Raw genomic sequence first — 17017 nt, forward strand, 5'->3', positions numbered from 1 at the left:
CAAAATCCATATCAAAGAGTAGTTAAGAGTCACTGAAGTAGACTTTGATGAGGTGGATCACTTAGGGTATGTAGACAAATAGCAAATATGATGCTTCCACTACGGAATTGCAGGTGGAAAATTCGTAGCATGTTACATTACTAGTGCATGTGATGTTACAAAATCTCATCAACACACTGAGGGATAAAAATCTGCAACATCAATTGACTGTTCATGCAGATTTTTATTTTTAGCGTAGATTTCCTCCTTTGAGATGCGAAAAGTGAAATTTGTGACAGATCTGCAGCATTCAGTCCACCAAAACCACAAATGATGTTGTACAGTTTTTGCCTGTACAGATTTCATGGTGATTTTTTGCTGCTGAGGATTGGCGGCGGTATCAGTTGAGTACACAGTGGAGAGAGATCTGCGTATGCCGGACTCCCACCCATTTGGTGATGGCACACTTCTCTGATGTATTCAATCGCTGACGCTTAGCAAAGTAGGTTTCATTTTTTTGTCGCCAAATAATCTGTTATATGTTTTGTTACATCAGTAAACATCATATCTACGAGAGAAAATAATGTTTCATCATTAATCATCGACCCAGCCTCTTCTTCATCTTTTTATGGACTTGGGAATACTTAGCGCACAGTCCACATGTTCCTCCAGTAAACTGCTCACTGTTTGTTAATGAGATGTCCTATGTCAATTAGCTATAATGTAATAGATGCAATGATTGGGGACCTTTGGTCGGATGAATGCAGAGTGCTTATTCCCCACTTATTAATGTTACACATGACAAGATGGGGTCTAGTGTGTTTCACACAGGCTGCTTTTATGTCAAACAATCTTTCAGGTATTTTTATCCAATCCCCCTGGTAGAATCGCAGGACCAACAAATCAAGCTGCGAGGTTTTGCAAACATGAAAATGTCAACAGCTTCACAGCAGATTTCGCAGCGTCTCTGCGTCTCTTAGAGGAACGCGGCATAACGAGACGGTAACTTCACAGCTTCCTGTCACTTCCTTCCAATTATTGTATTTGGAAGGAGAATTTCTTTGTAGCTCGATTGTCCAATTATTACAAGATGGAATAAATAAGAATGTTTGAGAATTAGTATAACTACTCTCACTTTCTCTCTCTCTCTGTATAGATATATATTCTTGTACAAGCACGCTATCTGAAGTATATAGGACACTCCTCCTAATCAATGAATTCAAGTTTTTCATTCAGTCCCTTAGGTATATATAATGGAGCCTCTGACCATGCACTCTGCCTTTTTCACGTTTTTTCTCTCCTAAATATTCCAAAATAAGGTATGAGTGGTGATATCAAAAAGTCAAATAGTTTTAATAGTTTAGGATTTGTTGCAACTTGGCCACGAGGTGGAGAGGAGACCACAAAAAGATACAGAGTGGGGTCACCAAATGCTGATGTGCATAAAAGTCGCCAACAATCTGCTGACTTCATAATTGTGGAGCTCCAAATCCCTACAGCTATCAGCACAAAAACTGTGCATTGTGAGCTTCATGACAGCTGTATGCAAGCCTTACATCACCAGCACAATTACAAGTGTCTGATGGAGTGGTGTAAGGCTGAGTTCACACTAGCGTCGGTACGGGCCCGTCGCAGTGCGTTGGGCTGATGTACCGACGCATGCTGTGAAGTAAAAGCACAACGGGGGCAGCGGATGCAGTTTTTCAATGCATCCGCTGCCCCATTGTAAGGTCTGGGGAGGAGGGGGCGGAGTTCCGGCCGCGCATGCGCGGTCGGAAATTGCGGACACGACGCACAAAAAAAGTTACATGTAGCGTTTTTGGTGCCGACGGTCTGCCAAAACATGATGTATTCGCCGCACAATGGATGCAACGTGTGGCAATGCGTCGCTAATGAAAGTCTGTGGAGAAAAAACGCATCCTGCGGGCAACTTTGCAGGATGCGTTTTTTCTCCAAAACGACGCATTGCGACGGAGGCCAAACAACGCTAGTGTGAAAGTAGCCTAAAGCACTCAGCCACAAGACTCTGAAGCAATGGAAATGTGTACTTTACGGTGATTAATCATGTTTCTCTTTCTAGTCTGATAGATAAGTCTGGATTTGATGAATGAAAGGAGAGAGAGTTAAAAGAGTTGTCCAAGCTTTGGGTAAAAGTCGGGAGTCACTCTGTCTGACTGTAGATCCACAGTGCGCACTGTCAGGATTCTCTGGTTCCAGTAGTGGATGGTCATGCGATTTGCATACTTCAGGCCAAATTCCGACTAGACACTTCACTTGTATTGAGCAAGGCTGCACACATCTAATTGGCACATGACCACATATATGCAAATTGTATTCTTGCAGTCAAACACATCTCACAACTGTTCCCGACACCCACAAATCCTGACAGCAAGCAATGTGCATGGTGTGAGGATTCACAAGTCTGCAGTCACAGACAGTGACTGCAGATTTGAACTCCAAGCCTAGACAATCTTTCAATGCTTCAGCATCCCAAGATTTTTTGGACAATTGTATGATTCCATCTTTATGGGAACAGTTTGGGGATGGCTCTTTTCTGTTCCCCATACCTGTGCCACTGCACAAAGCCAAGTCCATAAAGACATGGTTGGGGAAGTTGGTGTAGAAGAACATGGTCACCTGCACAGAGCCCGGACCTTAATCCCATCAAACACCTTTGTGATGAATCAGAATGGAGACTGTGAGCCCAGCTGTGTCCTCCAATATCAGTGTCTGACCCCACAAATGCTCTTGTGGATGAATATTGTAGAAAGTCTGCGAAAAGTGGGAGATGTTTTAGTTATAAAGGGGGGATAAATGCCATATTAATTCCCATTGATTTAGAATGGATGGTTATAAAAGCTCCTCTAGGTGTAACATGTAGGTGTCCAAATACTTTTGCATATATATATATATATATATATATATATATACTGTATAACCAAGTGCAGAACTATCAATATGCATTTAGTAGACTACATGAGATATCCTGTATGACTTGTGTTCTCCTCTCTAGATGTTGGGTTCTGCACTACCACATCGCCATCACTAATGAACTAGTACACTACTAAGATGGCATAGATAACACTGCATTGTCCATAAAATCAAGACTGGAAGTTTTCAGAAAGACACAAAAAAGTGTTAAGGTTGGCATAACAGACATCTTGACTAACCTCAGCACAGCATAGCTCCCGCTTAGCACTGTGGACATTAATGATGCGTCAAAATGTTATATATTTGTCACCTCCTAAAATAAACATGTCCCTGAATATATTAGGTTATTGATAAACCTTGTTTTTTGCCAGGTACCTTAAAATTCCAAGTACGTCAAAACAGCTGTCTGAAGATATGTGCTTACATTTCCCTTGGTACATTTTTCTGCTTAAGAAACACTAATAGCTAAGTCAAATTTAGGTAGGATGTGGCGGCAGAAGACTTGGTATGTAGATATAATGTAAATATAATGCTAATTAACCTAAAATAATTCAGATTATTATTCAGGTTGGAGAACGTGATAAATAAACATTTATCATTTGCATTTCGAGATGCCAAGACTCTAAATATCTGGATTTTTTTTCCTCCCTAGTTCTGTCAGCTCACAGCACAAATAAAAGAAAAATTACATCCGTAGCTAAGTAATAAAATGTAGAAAGAACTCCCTTTTCTCCTCAAGGTGTAAATATCTTTACCGGCCTGGAATTTAAAGTCCAACTAATGATATTTATCTTTTATGCGTTATCTTTCCAAGTTTACTAGACCTCATAAACTTCCTTGGAACCATCCATAACCCAGTTGCTAATATAATGGAAATATCATTCATTTATTTATTTATTTTAGAATTTATTTTGACTTTTTTACATATATATATTTTATTTTACTACCGAAATAAAAAATAAATAAGAAAAACTGCGAGAAAAATTCAGCATGTTTTTTTTTGTTTTTTTTTTACTACCCTGTAAAAAACACAGTAAATCACTTTGGAATAATTATGCACAGTGATTTGCAGCTTTCGGAGTGGCTTTATGGCAAATTTTGTGATGCCGGTGGTTTGGTACATGACATGTTAAAGTATAAAACAAACTGGAAATGTGATACAATTATTGTGTTGACGTGAAAATTGGCCACAGGTGTTGTCATTGAGAGTCTCGTCTAATGAATCTTGAATAGACATGCAAACGTTTGTAGCAGAGAGAGATCTCGAGGTAAGGGAAGAAAAAAAAACAAAAAGCTTCGAGGCAAAGGTGATGTGTTCGGGACAGGTTGGCGACGAGCGTTCATGTGAAGTGAAGAAGTCCATTGTGAGAAAATTACTGAAGTTTCGAAATTTCATGTCGCATCGTTTGTACAGAAATGGATGTCAGAGAATCTTTAAGAATGAGTGACGTCTGTTTATTTGGACGGGACAGGTCTATCTTCGAAAATATTCCACTTCTTTACAAAAAGTTAATGCCGGTAGTTCGACGACGACACAACAGGTTTTTTTTCTTTTATACGACATCTTATACACATGAACGTAAGGAACTGAATATTTATCCATCTTCCAACATCTTTTACAAAAAAATTATTGCAAATAAATATTTCCTTTTTTTATTATTCTTATTATTTGCCATTCATGCAAATCAATTCGCAAATTATTCGAATTTTCCCCGACTCGCGGATTTCAGGAAAATCGAATCAAATTCGACAGGCAGCGGATCAATTAGTTGCACCCAAGTATATTTATTAACCCATATTATGACCACAATTTTATGTCTGATAACCTGATCAGTGATCCTCGTGACACCAGGCTATAAGGTTATGTTCCCGCGATGAGCTTTTGGTGCCTTTTTTTGGTGTTGCAGATTTTACGCGTTATTTCCGCTCCTATTAATTAAATCACTTGCGTTTTTTTCATTGCATTTTTTGTGTGTGTTTTCTTACATGCGTTTTTTATCGCCTTACAGTCTGAGGGGTTTTAACATATTGCTAAAAATAAACATGAGACCGTTGTGTGTCTTTATTCATGCAGCCTCGGAGGTGATTTATGCACGGGGATCACTATGATTAGTCGCTCACATGTCAGTAAACACCGGCAGGTAGATCATGGCAGTAGGAATACACATTGGGTTTCCAAACCCAATGATGATTTTTTTTTTTATTACATTTCTGTTATGTCTCTGTTTGTCTTTGGGCAATGACAGATGTACACTTTATGCCGTGCAATGATTTTATAGATCCACTTGAAAATGTTTGTTAACTTTCATTTAAACTTATCAGAAAGACACTGTGGTGTATATATAATGCATATAATGATCCATGATTTAAAAGAGGACATTAATTGTACACTAATATATTTATACTGTATATTTTATCTCTCTCTCTACATATATATATTAATGTGCAGTATTAAATAGTATTATATATAGCTCCTTTATATATATATCATCAAATATAATATTAAATCATATACGTATATAGAGTTTGTATCTTCTCTCTATTTCCTCCATTGTGTTTCCTCCGTTTTCCTTCCACACCCCAAAGACATACTGATGGGGAATTTAGATTGTGAACCCAACGGGGACAGTGTTGATAATGCACAATATGATAGTGCTATAAAAATGAGTTAAATAAAATATACACATATGAGGACACATGACATGAACCATTTTCTGTAATTGTTCCTCAATTTTCTTGCATTCCACGCCTATTTGGCTCTTGTCTTAGGAAACATAAACCCAAAGATTTTTTTTATTTTTACTACATCTTTGTGTGGTTATCCTATAAAAAGGTTTTACTCACTCAATGCCATTATTTCCCCAATATCTGCGTATCCCTTCTTTTATCATTTACACTTATATAATAGTATATAATAAACCCATAGTGTTATCTTAAATGATTACTATAATCCTAGATCACTAAAAAACTATAAAAAAAATAGAAGAAAGATACCTGCCATGTTTATATGTGCGCTCCATCATTTGGTCACTCAGGGCTGCACCTAAAATCTTTATTATAATGTTCTATTAATTATATATTTTATCATTATTTTTTATATTATGTGTCTTATTCTAAAGCCTCATTTTTCTTTTATGCACTAGGCTGGAAACACATGAAAAAGAAATCTTGCTGTTTATTATAGTCTACTCATCGTTATATACCTCAATGCTGCTAAAGTTTTACAATTGCGATTTAGTTAAGAAAAAAATCACCTGCAATATTTTGGAAAAGTTTCATAACAAGAATCTATGTGATTTCTGTACATAGGTTTCAAATGCAGTACATATTTTTCTACACAATGACATTGAGACAGATAGTACCGTCTCTACCTATAAATAATGTAGGCTCAAATAGATCTGCATCCTTATCTCTTCCTGGAAACAATGCGGGCACAGATAGTACTACAGCCATGTCTCTACTTTTAAATAACATAGGCACAGATAGCACTACATCCTCTATTTCTTCCTGGGAACAATGTGGGCACAGATAGTAGTGTTTCCATGACTCTTGGTAAATAACATAGGCACAGATAGCACTGCATCCTCTATTTCTTCCTGGAAACAATGTGGGCACAGATAGTAGTGTTTCCATTACTCTGTTGGTAAATAATGTAGGCACAGATAGCATTGCTATCTCTTCCTGTAAAATATGTAGGCACAGATAGTACTGTACCCATGTCTCTCCCTGTAAATAACACAGCACAGATAGCACTGCATCCTCTATTTCTTCCTGTAAACAATGTAGGCACAGATAGTTCTGTGCCCATGTCTCTCCCTGTAAATAAAACAGTGCAGATAGCACTGTATCCTCTATTTCTTGCTGGAAACAATGTGGGCATAGATACTAGTGTTTCCATGATTCTATTAGTAAATAATGTAGACACAGATAGCACTGCATTGCTATCTCGTCCTGGAAAACAAGGGGGCACAGGTAGTACCATACCAATGTCTCTCCCTGTAAATAACATAGGCACAGATAGCACTGCATCCTCTATTTCTTCCTGGAAACAATGCGGGCACAGATAGTACTACAGCCATGTCTCTACGTTTAAATAACATAGGCACAGATAGCACTGCATCCTCTATTTCTTCCTGGAAACAATGTGGGCACAGATAGTAGTGTTTCCATTACTCTGTTGGTAAATAATGTAGGCACAGATAGCATTGCTATCTCTTCCTGTAAAACATGTAGGCACAGATAGTACTGTACCCATGTCTCTCCCTGTAAATAACACAGCACAGATAGCACTGCATCCTCTATTTCTTCCTGTAAACAATGTAGGCACAGATAGTTATGTGCCCATGTCTCTCCCTGTAAATAAAACAGTGCAGATAGCACTGTATCCTCTATTTCTTGCTGGAAACAATGTGGGCATAGATACTAGTGTTTCCATGATTCTATTAGTAAATAATGTAGACACAGATAGCACTGCATTGCTATCTCGTCCTGGAAAACAAGGGGGCACAGGTAGTACCATACCAATGTCTCTCCCTGTAAATAACATAGGCACAGATAGCACTGCATCCTCTATTTCTTCCTGGAAACAATGCGGGCACAGATAGTAGTGTTTCCATGATTCTATTAGTAAATAATGTAGACACAGATAGCACTGCATTGCTAGTTCTTCCTGGAGAACAAGTGGGCACAGGTAGTACCATACCCATGTCTCTCCCTGTAAATAATGTAGGCACAGATAGCACTGCATTGCTATCTCTTCCTGGAAAGCATGTAGCACAGATAGTACCATTGCCATGTCTCTCCCTATAAATAATGTAGACACAGATAGCACTGCATTGCTATCTCGTCCTGGAAAACAAGGGGGCACAGGTAGTACCATACCAATGTCTCTCCCTGTAAATAACATAGGCACAGATAGCACTGCATCCTCTATTTCTTCCTGGAAACAATGCGGGCACAGATAGTAGTGTTTCCATGATTCTATTAGTAAATAATGTAGACACAGATAGCACTGCATTGCTAGTTCTTCCTGGAGAACAAGTGGGCACAGGTAGTACCATACCCATGTCTCTCCCTGTAAATAATGTAGGCACAGATAGCACTGCATTGCTATCTCTTCCTGGAAAGCATGTAGCACAGATAGTACCATTGCCATGTCTCTCCCTATAAATAATGTAGACACAGATAGCACTGCATTGCTATCTCTTCCTGGAAAGCATATGGCACAGATAGTACCGTTCCCATGTCTCTCCCTGTAAATAATATAGGCACAAATAGCAATGCATGCCTAGATCTACCTGTACAGACAGCACTTTTCCATTGCCTATTTCTGTAAATGATGGGGACACATTTAGCACTGGCTGTTTCTCCCAGTGAAGATTATATACATATAGCACTGCTTACCATCTCTTCCTGTAAATGATGCAGGCAGTTACTACTGTTTTTTGCTTTAGCTGTAAATTATGTAAGCACAATTAGTTCTGCCATCCTGCTACCTCCTGTAAATGTTGCAGGCACAGCTAGTACTGCCTTATCGCCTCTCCCTATCAATTATGTTGTACCATGTAGACTATCTCTTTGAGGAGACCACCTTTGTCTCTCTCTGTGTAAGTAATGTAGGAATAGATAGTACTGACTCCTTGTCTATAACTAGTAAGTGATGAGGACGCAGGCAGTACTGCCATCTGGTTTCTTTTTTGGGTAAACACAGTTACTACTGCTTCCTTGTCTCTCCCTGTAGTTGATGTGGACACAGATAGTACTGCCTCCTTGTCTCTTTCTATAAGTGATTTTGCATGCATCCAACTGTCCCAAATTTGTCAAGTTTATTCCAATTTTTCAAAAGCGATCCAGGCTGAAAGGCTGATAGGGGGACTAGGTTTGCACAACCCTTTCCCACAAAAGAGAGTATCTTGGGTGAGTTTGAAGCAGGATCAGGGTTAAAATGTCACTGAGTAATCAAAATATATGTTGGTAATTATGCAAAATCCAATCTAATGAAAAAAAAACACTTTCTCTCATTACTTCTACCCAGCAGTGAAATAGGAAACTTCTGCTGGTCTCAAACGAATTTTTCCGATAAGTAAAAATAGAGAATTGTATACTAACCTAGAACTACTGACTGGCAGCATTTTGGGCGACACTTTACCTTACTCCCCAGCAACATAAAAAAAAGACCCTGAAATCCATTCCAGAATCCAGTACAAAACTACTACCCCTCATCCACAAAGCTCTCCATGGCTCAGCACCACCCATCTCCTCTCTCGTCTCAGTCTACCTCCCTACCCGTGCCCTCCGCTCCGCTAATGACCTCAGGTTAGCATCCTCAATAGTCAGATCCTCCCACTTGTCTCCAAGACTTCTCACGTGCTGCGCCGATTCTTTGGAATGCACTACCCAGGATAATTCGATTAGTCCCCAATACCCACAGTTTTAAGCGTGGCCTGAAAAGGCATTTCTTCAGACTGGCTTACTGCCTCAACAGATTAATCTAACTATCCCTTTGTTGCCCATTCAAAATGTTCTTCATAACCAGGTTCCTCACGTCATGTTCTCACACGCTTTATGCAGTTAATAGCCCCCTGTGTCTGTACTGTTACATATTCTGGCTGATAACCGGTTCATGCAGCTTTACATGAACACTCGATCCTTACACTATGGCTGGTCCGAATAACGAAAGCAATTGTTACCATCCACCTCTCGTGTCTCCCATATTTCCTCATAGATTGTAACCTTGTGAGCAGCAGGGCCCTCATTCCTTTTGGTTTCAGTTGTTTATGTGACTATTGTTATTCTTGAATGTCTTTTGTTGTCTGTACAAGTCCCCTCTAAATTGTAAAGTGCTGCGGAATAGGTTGGCGCTATAGAAATAAAATTATTATTATTATCTGTATTGTCAAGTATAATAAACATTTAGCTCCAGTTGCCCTGTAATGTTGTACCTGCAAAATGTTTGTAATTATCAACAACTCTGCACTAGCCATCACCTCCATTAGAATGAATATAGAGGCTTAAACCAATAATGTGCTCATATCATTACCTGGCACCGCACCGTATTCCAATGCTAGTAATAATTAGGCGAATCACCATTTCATTGAAGCATTATTGTATATCCGTGATTATCTTCTGATAATGGCTTGGGCCTGAGTAGAAATATTCTAGATAAGTGTCTCTGGTATGAAAGCCAAAGGCATTACACACATTTCCTATGAGGCGCGTAACTTTAATAGGGTACTCATAGTGGCATTTAGGATTCTCTGGACGCCTGCCAGTTCAACGGCGTGCTGGAAAGTTTCACCCAGAATAAATACAATGGAAGACCGAGAGAGGAAGCGACAGAGGCAGAACAAGCGAGAGGGAGCAAGCAAGAAAGCAAATGCTGCACTAACCCTCCCCCCCCAAAAAAAAAACCTCAGTCGAGCCTCTATGCTAAAAGTTTCCAGCTTTCAGGTACTGGTTTGTTTTACCTGCTTTATTGCAGTAGGAAGATACACAAAGAAAAACTTGTTTTTTCATTTTAATGTCACCATCACTGCATTTCTTTTTTTTTTTTTTTCTCACTGACTTAGATAAAAGCGCTTGCACGTAAAATGCAGTTCAAACAAGCAGAGTTTACAAGCCACATTACGCTACAATAACCAAAGCCTTGTAAAGATGTTAAAAGCAGCCCTGGTATCTATGGCTACACAAGATAGCCCAGTTTATACGCCCGGGGAACACTCCCTCCGTTTTGTTTATTTTCTCCTACTGTTTTGGCAAGTTTTACAAAAGTTCCATTTCTTATGGGACTTTGCTGCCACCGTGTGGCCGGTATATGTAATTGTCGCTCGAGAAAGTAATGAAGTTGGTCTAACACTTTAGGTATTTCTCTGCTATGAAACCCAAAAAAGCAAGATTTAGGCCACATTCATATGTAGGTTGGTATTTCATAAATCGCCCTTTCTGCATTTTTCACCCACTCCTGGATTTGGATTACAAATACGTAAAATACTGATCAAATACTTAACGTGTGAACTTGGCCTTACATTCCATGAAAATCAGTTGTTATCCGAGTGTGGTCCGATATTTTCATGGACCCATAGACTTGCTTTGCTCATTTTGATCCGACCCCAGGATCATAATTGGAAATTAATCCGATATTTTCCGTGGACCACTCAGTTCAAGGAAAAAGCGGACATATACACAGTCCCAAAGAACATCATAGGTGAAAGCCACAGATAGGACTCGCACAAGAAAAACTGACATGCGAACGAGCCCTTTGTATGACCTTGAATTTTTTCCTTATATTCTTTATTCACTTCTAAAATCATTTATTTAAATTTATAGAAATGTCTTAGAAGTTAAAAAAAAAAAGTCACCATTGCAGATAACATATTAGGACATTTTTTCCTTTGCATTTTCTCAGCTGCAACTACCCATCTACAATTAAAGGGGATAGAAATATATTTTTTTAATGCATGTATTCAGGGTTGAGAATTTTTTTGGCAAATTCATTAAAAATGTTGCACCGTTTTGCTTTGCTTTAACTTTCAGCTTTGTTGTGGTCTGTGATCATAAGACATGTGGGAGGAGCTCAGGGAAAAGGCTAAGACTTCCACGCTCTCCATTATGACCACCAGTGGCTGTTGGGCGCTGAATTATCAAATATTGTGAATTATCCTGGAATATTCTGCATCCTGTCTGTAATTCAATATAGACATTATGGAAGACGACAAGAGCAAATGGTTTTGTGAAAACCGATGGAAAATTAATTTTTACCCCAAAATACATGCATTTAAATTTAAAAAAAACTGTCCCTAAAAGTGAACAACCCCTATATAAAAAAAACTTAAGGAAAGTTAATATACAGTGCTCAAAAAAATAAAGGCAACACTAAAATCCCACATCCTAAATATCACTGAATGAAATATTCCAGTTGTAAATCTTTATTCATTACATAGTGGAATGTGTTGAGAACAATAAAATCTACAAATGATCAACGTAAATCACAACTAATATCCCAGAGAGGTCTGGAGTTGGAATGATGCTCAAAATCAGGAAAATGAATTTAAAGGCTGATCCAACTTCAGTGGAAATGTCTCAAGACAAGAAAATGATGCTCAGTAGAGTGTGTGGCATCCACGTGCCTGTATGATCTCCCTATAATGCCTGGGCATGCTCCTGATGAGGCGGCGGATGGTCTCCTGAGGGATCTCCTCCCAGACCTGGACTAAAGCATTCACCAACTCCTGGACAGTCTGTGGTGCAACGTGACATTGGTGGATGGTGTGAGACATGATGTCCCAGATGTGTTCAATCGGATTCAGGTCTGGGGAACGGGCGGCCAGTCCATAGCTTCAATGCCTTCATCTTGCATGAACTGCTGACACTCCAGCCACATGAGGTCTGGCATTGTCCTGCATTAGGAGGAACCCAGGGCCAACCGCACCACCATATGGTCTCACAATGGGTCTGAGGATCCCATCTCGGTACCTAATGGCAGTCAGGCTACCTCTGGTGAGCACATGTAGGGCCTCCAAAGAAATGCCACCCCACCCCATTACTGACCCACTGCCAAACAGGTCATGCTGAAGGATGTTGCAGGCAGCAGATCGCTCTCCACGGCGTCTCCAGACTCTGTCACATCTATCACATGTGCTCAGTGTGAACCTGCTTTCATCTGTGAAGAACACAGGGCGCCAGTGGCGAATTTGCCAATCCTGGTGTTCTGTGGCAAATGCCAAGCATCCTGCATGGTGTTGGGCTGTGAGCACAACCCCCATCTGTGGTCGTCGTGCACTCAGACCATCCTCATGGAGTCAGTTTCTAACCATTTATACAGACACATGCACATTTGTGGTCTGCTGGAGGTCATTTTGCCGGGCTCTGGCAGTGCTCCTCCTGTTCCTCCTTGCACATAGACTGAGGTAGTGGTCCTGCTGCTCAGTTGTTGCCCTCCTACGGCCCCCTCCACATCTCCTGGTGTACTGGCCTGTCTCCTGGTAGCACCTCCAACCTCTGGACACTATTCTGACAGACACCGCAAACCTTCTTGCCACAGCTCGCATTGATGTGCCATCCTGGATGAGCTGCACTACCTGAGCCACTTGTGTGGGGTGTAGAGTCCATCTCATGCTACCAGGAGTGTGAAAGCACAACCAACATTCAAAAGTGACCAAAACATCAGCCAGAAAGCATTGGAACTGAGATGTGGTCTGTGGTCCCCACCTGCAGAACCACTCCTTTATTCAGTGTGTCTTGATAATTGCCAATAATATCCATCTGTTCTCTATTCCATTTGCACAACAGCATGTGAAATTGATTGTCAAACAGTGTTGCTTCCTAAGTGGACAGTTTGATTTCACAGAAGTTTGATTTACTTGGAGTTATATTCTGTTGTTTAAGTGTTCCCTTTATTATTTTGAGCAGTGTATATTATATGGAAAACATTAAATTGTTTTAATCTAGCATTAATAGTTCTGCCGTCTACGATCCCTTTCTGGCCATACAAACAGATGACCATTGTAGATTAGTGTCTGCAACGATCACATACCGGAAAGAGAAAGGCGACCGTGCCATGGGAGGAATGGAGGGAGATCACTGGGCTTTGTTCCACCATATGTGGCTGACTCCAGTATTAGAGGTGGTTGGGTACTGGATTATCAAAGATTCTACATCATTCAGGAGGATTCTGAATATTTGAAAATGTATTAGGTAAGAGTAGGAAGTCTTAAAGGCCGTAGACACCTTTGACGTGGAAGAAATGATTTTTAACTACATTACAGGTTACAGTAAGCTAATAAAATTTCACTTACTTCAGATCACAATCTTCCCTGTTTCATTCCTTTTCAAACCCTCAGATATTAAGATTACAGACTGGTCCACGTTTCAGATTTTTCTCTTGTAAGATTGCCCCTCGCTGTAATATATGCTGGATGCGAGGTCTGTGTGTAACCAAGGTGCTCTAATACTGTACTTATTTCCTCTTCCTGTGATTTCCTCATTTTCAATAAATGGTTTTCTCTGTCCTCTCTGAGATACTTTCTCCCCTCTCCACTGCAGATCTGTATACAACCACCTCTCCGCTATCTCTATCGCTGACAAAAGGGAAAGGAAATGCAGATAGGGCTATCAGGAGCAACTCTGACAGATTTGTAACATTTCTGCCAAGAGCTCAGCAAAATAAAGGACCTACAGATGATCTGCAGCAGCAAAATGGTAGAACATTTTTAAAGCACAACTTCAACGTTTTGTTTTTCTTCTGTCATCTTCTGGCTGGTCGAAAGTAAGAAGCTACGTTACAAGCCTACAATGCAAATCTGTGAGGGCCAGAACATGGCGCACAATATTTAGCAACGCTTGTACGCCCTTTCAATTCATCAAAAGTGCCGACCTTTTGTATGCCAGAAATATTACTCCAGTCCTTAACTGGAGTAACATTTTTGTATAGAAAAAGACACGGCACTCCAAATTCAGAAGAAAGGAAGCATTATTTTACTTAGCATCAGCAAGTAGGTCTGTGCAGAAAATTGGGCCAATGACCTTATTAATGGCCAAATAGATGTACAGATAGGCATCGGCTGATGGGCCTTCGTCTGAATTTGAAGTGCCATGATTTCTCCACACTGATTGGATATACAGTACTTACCATTACTCACCCAATCTATTTTACTGCAGTGTCAACCATTGTATTCAACTAGAGGAGCATTTCTAGCATAGCACACAGAGGCGTCTGACAGTCCGGCGCGGGCCTCCCAATGAATTTAACACCTTGTACTCCAACAAGACTGGTGTAGCACAAGAGTAGGGAAGGGGAAAATAGGAATCAGCTCACTTTCCATGGAGGAAATCACTTGAATTCACACAGGAACCCTGGTAGACCATGGTTGATCAGCCTGTGGTGCAAGAGTGTTGAAACTCACCAAGGTCAGAAATGGAAAAAAGGTCCATGAGGACTGGGCTTCAGCACCAATGAGAACATGTTAAAACATAACTACTACTGTCCAATTAAAAACATGATGAGAAAACGCAAATAGATTACGGGTCAACAAGCTGACGCGTTTTGAGTTAGCAATCCTTATTTATAGCTGGACCTTTCTTCCATCTCGGTAGTGCAAGAGCACGCTACACCAGCATTAATGAACCGCCCATTATCACTTTAGTTATTCAATACATATATATATATACCGGTATATATATATATATATATATATATATATATATATATATATATATATATATATATATGTTTTCAGGGTTTTTATCCTCCATTATGGTAATATGAAAGCACATTACAATGTTTCAGCTCCATACGAGGATATTGGTTGTCTGCTGTACTAGGCAAATACGACAAGTTTTCTTTAATATATTAAAATGGACAGACAAAAGAGAATAGGGACATCACATCATGCAAGCTAAGGGCTGACATGTGTAAACAGAGCTCAAGTAAATGAAGTTTAATATGATTATGAGAGCATGTAATTATCTTCCTGTACAAGACAGAGAAAATAAGATAATTTGTATGTACACCTCTAGAAAAGGACAATAATAATTGCCAATTTGTTGTTTTAAAATGTTTATATTGTAATGTGTACTGTAAATATTAATGAATACATGTAAAGTAGACTGATAGAGGTGTATCTGGGGGGGGGGGGGTGGCAGCAGGAGCATGTGCCCCGGGTGCAGCCAGCAGGGTGGCACAGACGGGTCGTCTAATACGGCGGTCCAAAGTGGTGTGTATACTGTGTATGAGTGGGGGTATATATGCTACTCTGTGTGGGGGGTGTATAATCTGTGGAGGGGGTATTTACTCTTTGTGGAGGTTATATACTCTGTGTGGGGGTATATACTCTGTGTGTGGGGGTATATACTTTGTGTGTGGGGGTTATATACTCTGTGTGGGGGGTATATACTGTGTGGGGGTATGTACTCTGTGTGAGGGGTATATACTCTGTGTGTGGGGGCTATATACTCTGTGTGTGGGGGTATAAACTCTGTGTGGGGGTTTATATTCTGTGTGGGGGTATATACTCTATGAATGTGGGGTATATACTATGTGTGTGTGGGGGTATATACTCTATGAATGTGGGGTATATACTCTGTGTGTGTGTGGGGGTATATACTCTGTGTGTGGGGGGTATATACTCTGTGTCGGGGCTATATACTCTGTGTGTGGGGGTATAAACTCTGTGTGGGGGTTTATATTCTGTGTGGGGGTATATACTCTATGAATGTGGGGTATATACTCTGTGTGTGTGGGGGTATATACTTTGTCTGTGGGCAGAGGCGTAGCTAGAGCTTTTGCCGCCCGGGGCTGTTCCCGAGCTTGGCGCCCCCCCAGCAGGATAAAGACCTCAGATGGAGAAGTTAAATTGTTTCGCTGGTGAATGTTACCATCACATGATCGGGACTGCAAAAAAAAACAAGTTCTGCTTACCTGACCGCGCTCCTGCTCTCTCCACGCAGCTGAAACGTGCACTCGCCGGCGACTGACAATGATGTCAGACGCCGGCGACATGCACACTGGGACTGACGTCAGCTGCCAGCCTCAGATTGGCTGGCGGCTGTTAACTATTGACGTGCGGGCGCGGGCCCGCACGTCAATAGCGTTAAACAGCTGCAGTGCCGGCCGCGGCCCGGTGACCCACCCGCAGGGCCGGCTCCAGGTTTTTGAGGGCCCCGGGCAAAAGAGTCTCAGTGGGTCCCCCCTTTAACACATACCACGATTCATGATGCCCAGATACGGCAGAGAAATCTAGGTATAGTACAATGCCAGATTTCACTTCTAACATGAGTGACAGCTATTGCAAATTCTACAGTGTATATATACAGGATAGGAGGAGAGGTACTGTGCAGTGTATATATACAGGGCAGTGATGGTACTGTGCAGTGTATATATACAGGACAGGAGGAGCAGTACAGTGTAGTGTATATATACAGGGCAGTGGTACGGTGCAGTGTATATATACAGGAGGAGTGGTACTGTGCAGTGTATATATACAGGGCCGTGGTCCTGTGCAGTGTATATATACAGGGCAGTGGTCCTGTGCAGTGTATATAGACAGGGCAGTGGTCCTGTGCAGTGTATATAGACAGGGCAGTGGTCCTGTGCAGTGTATATAGACAGGGC

Source organism: Ranitomeya imitator, chromosome 5, assembly GCF_032444005.1.
Source record: "Ranitomeya imitator isolate aRanImi1 chromosome 5, aRanImi1.pri, whole genome shotgun sequence".
In the NCBI taxonomy this organism is placed as follows: domain Eukaryota; kingdom Metazoa; phylum Chordata; class Amphibia; order Anura; family Dendrobatidae; genus Ranitomeya; species Ranitomeya imitator.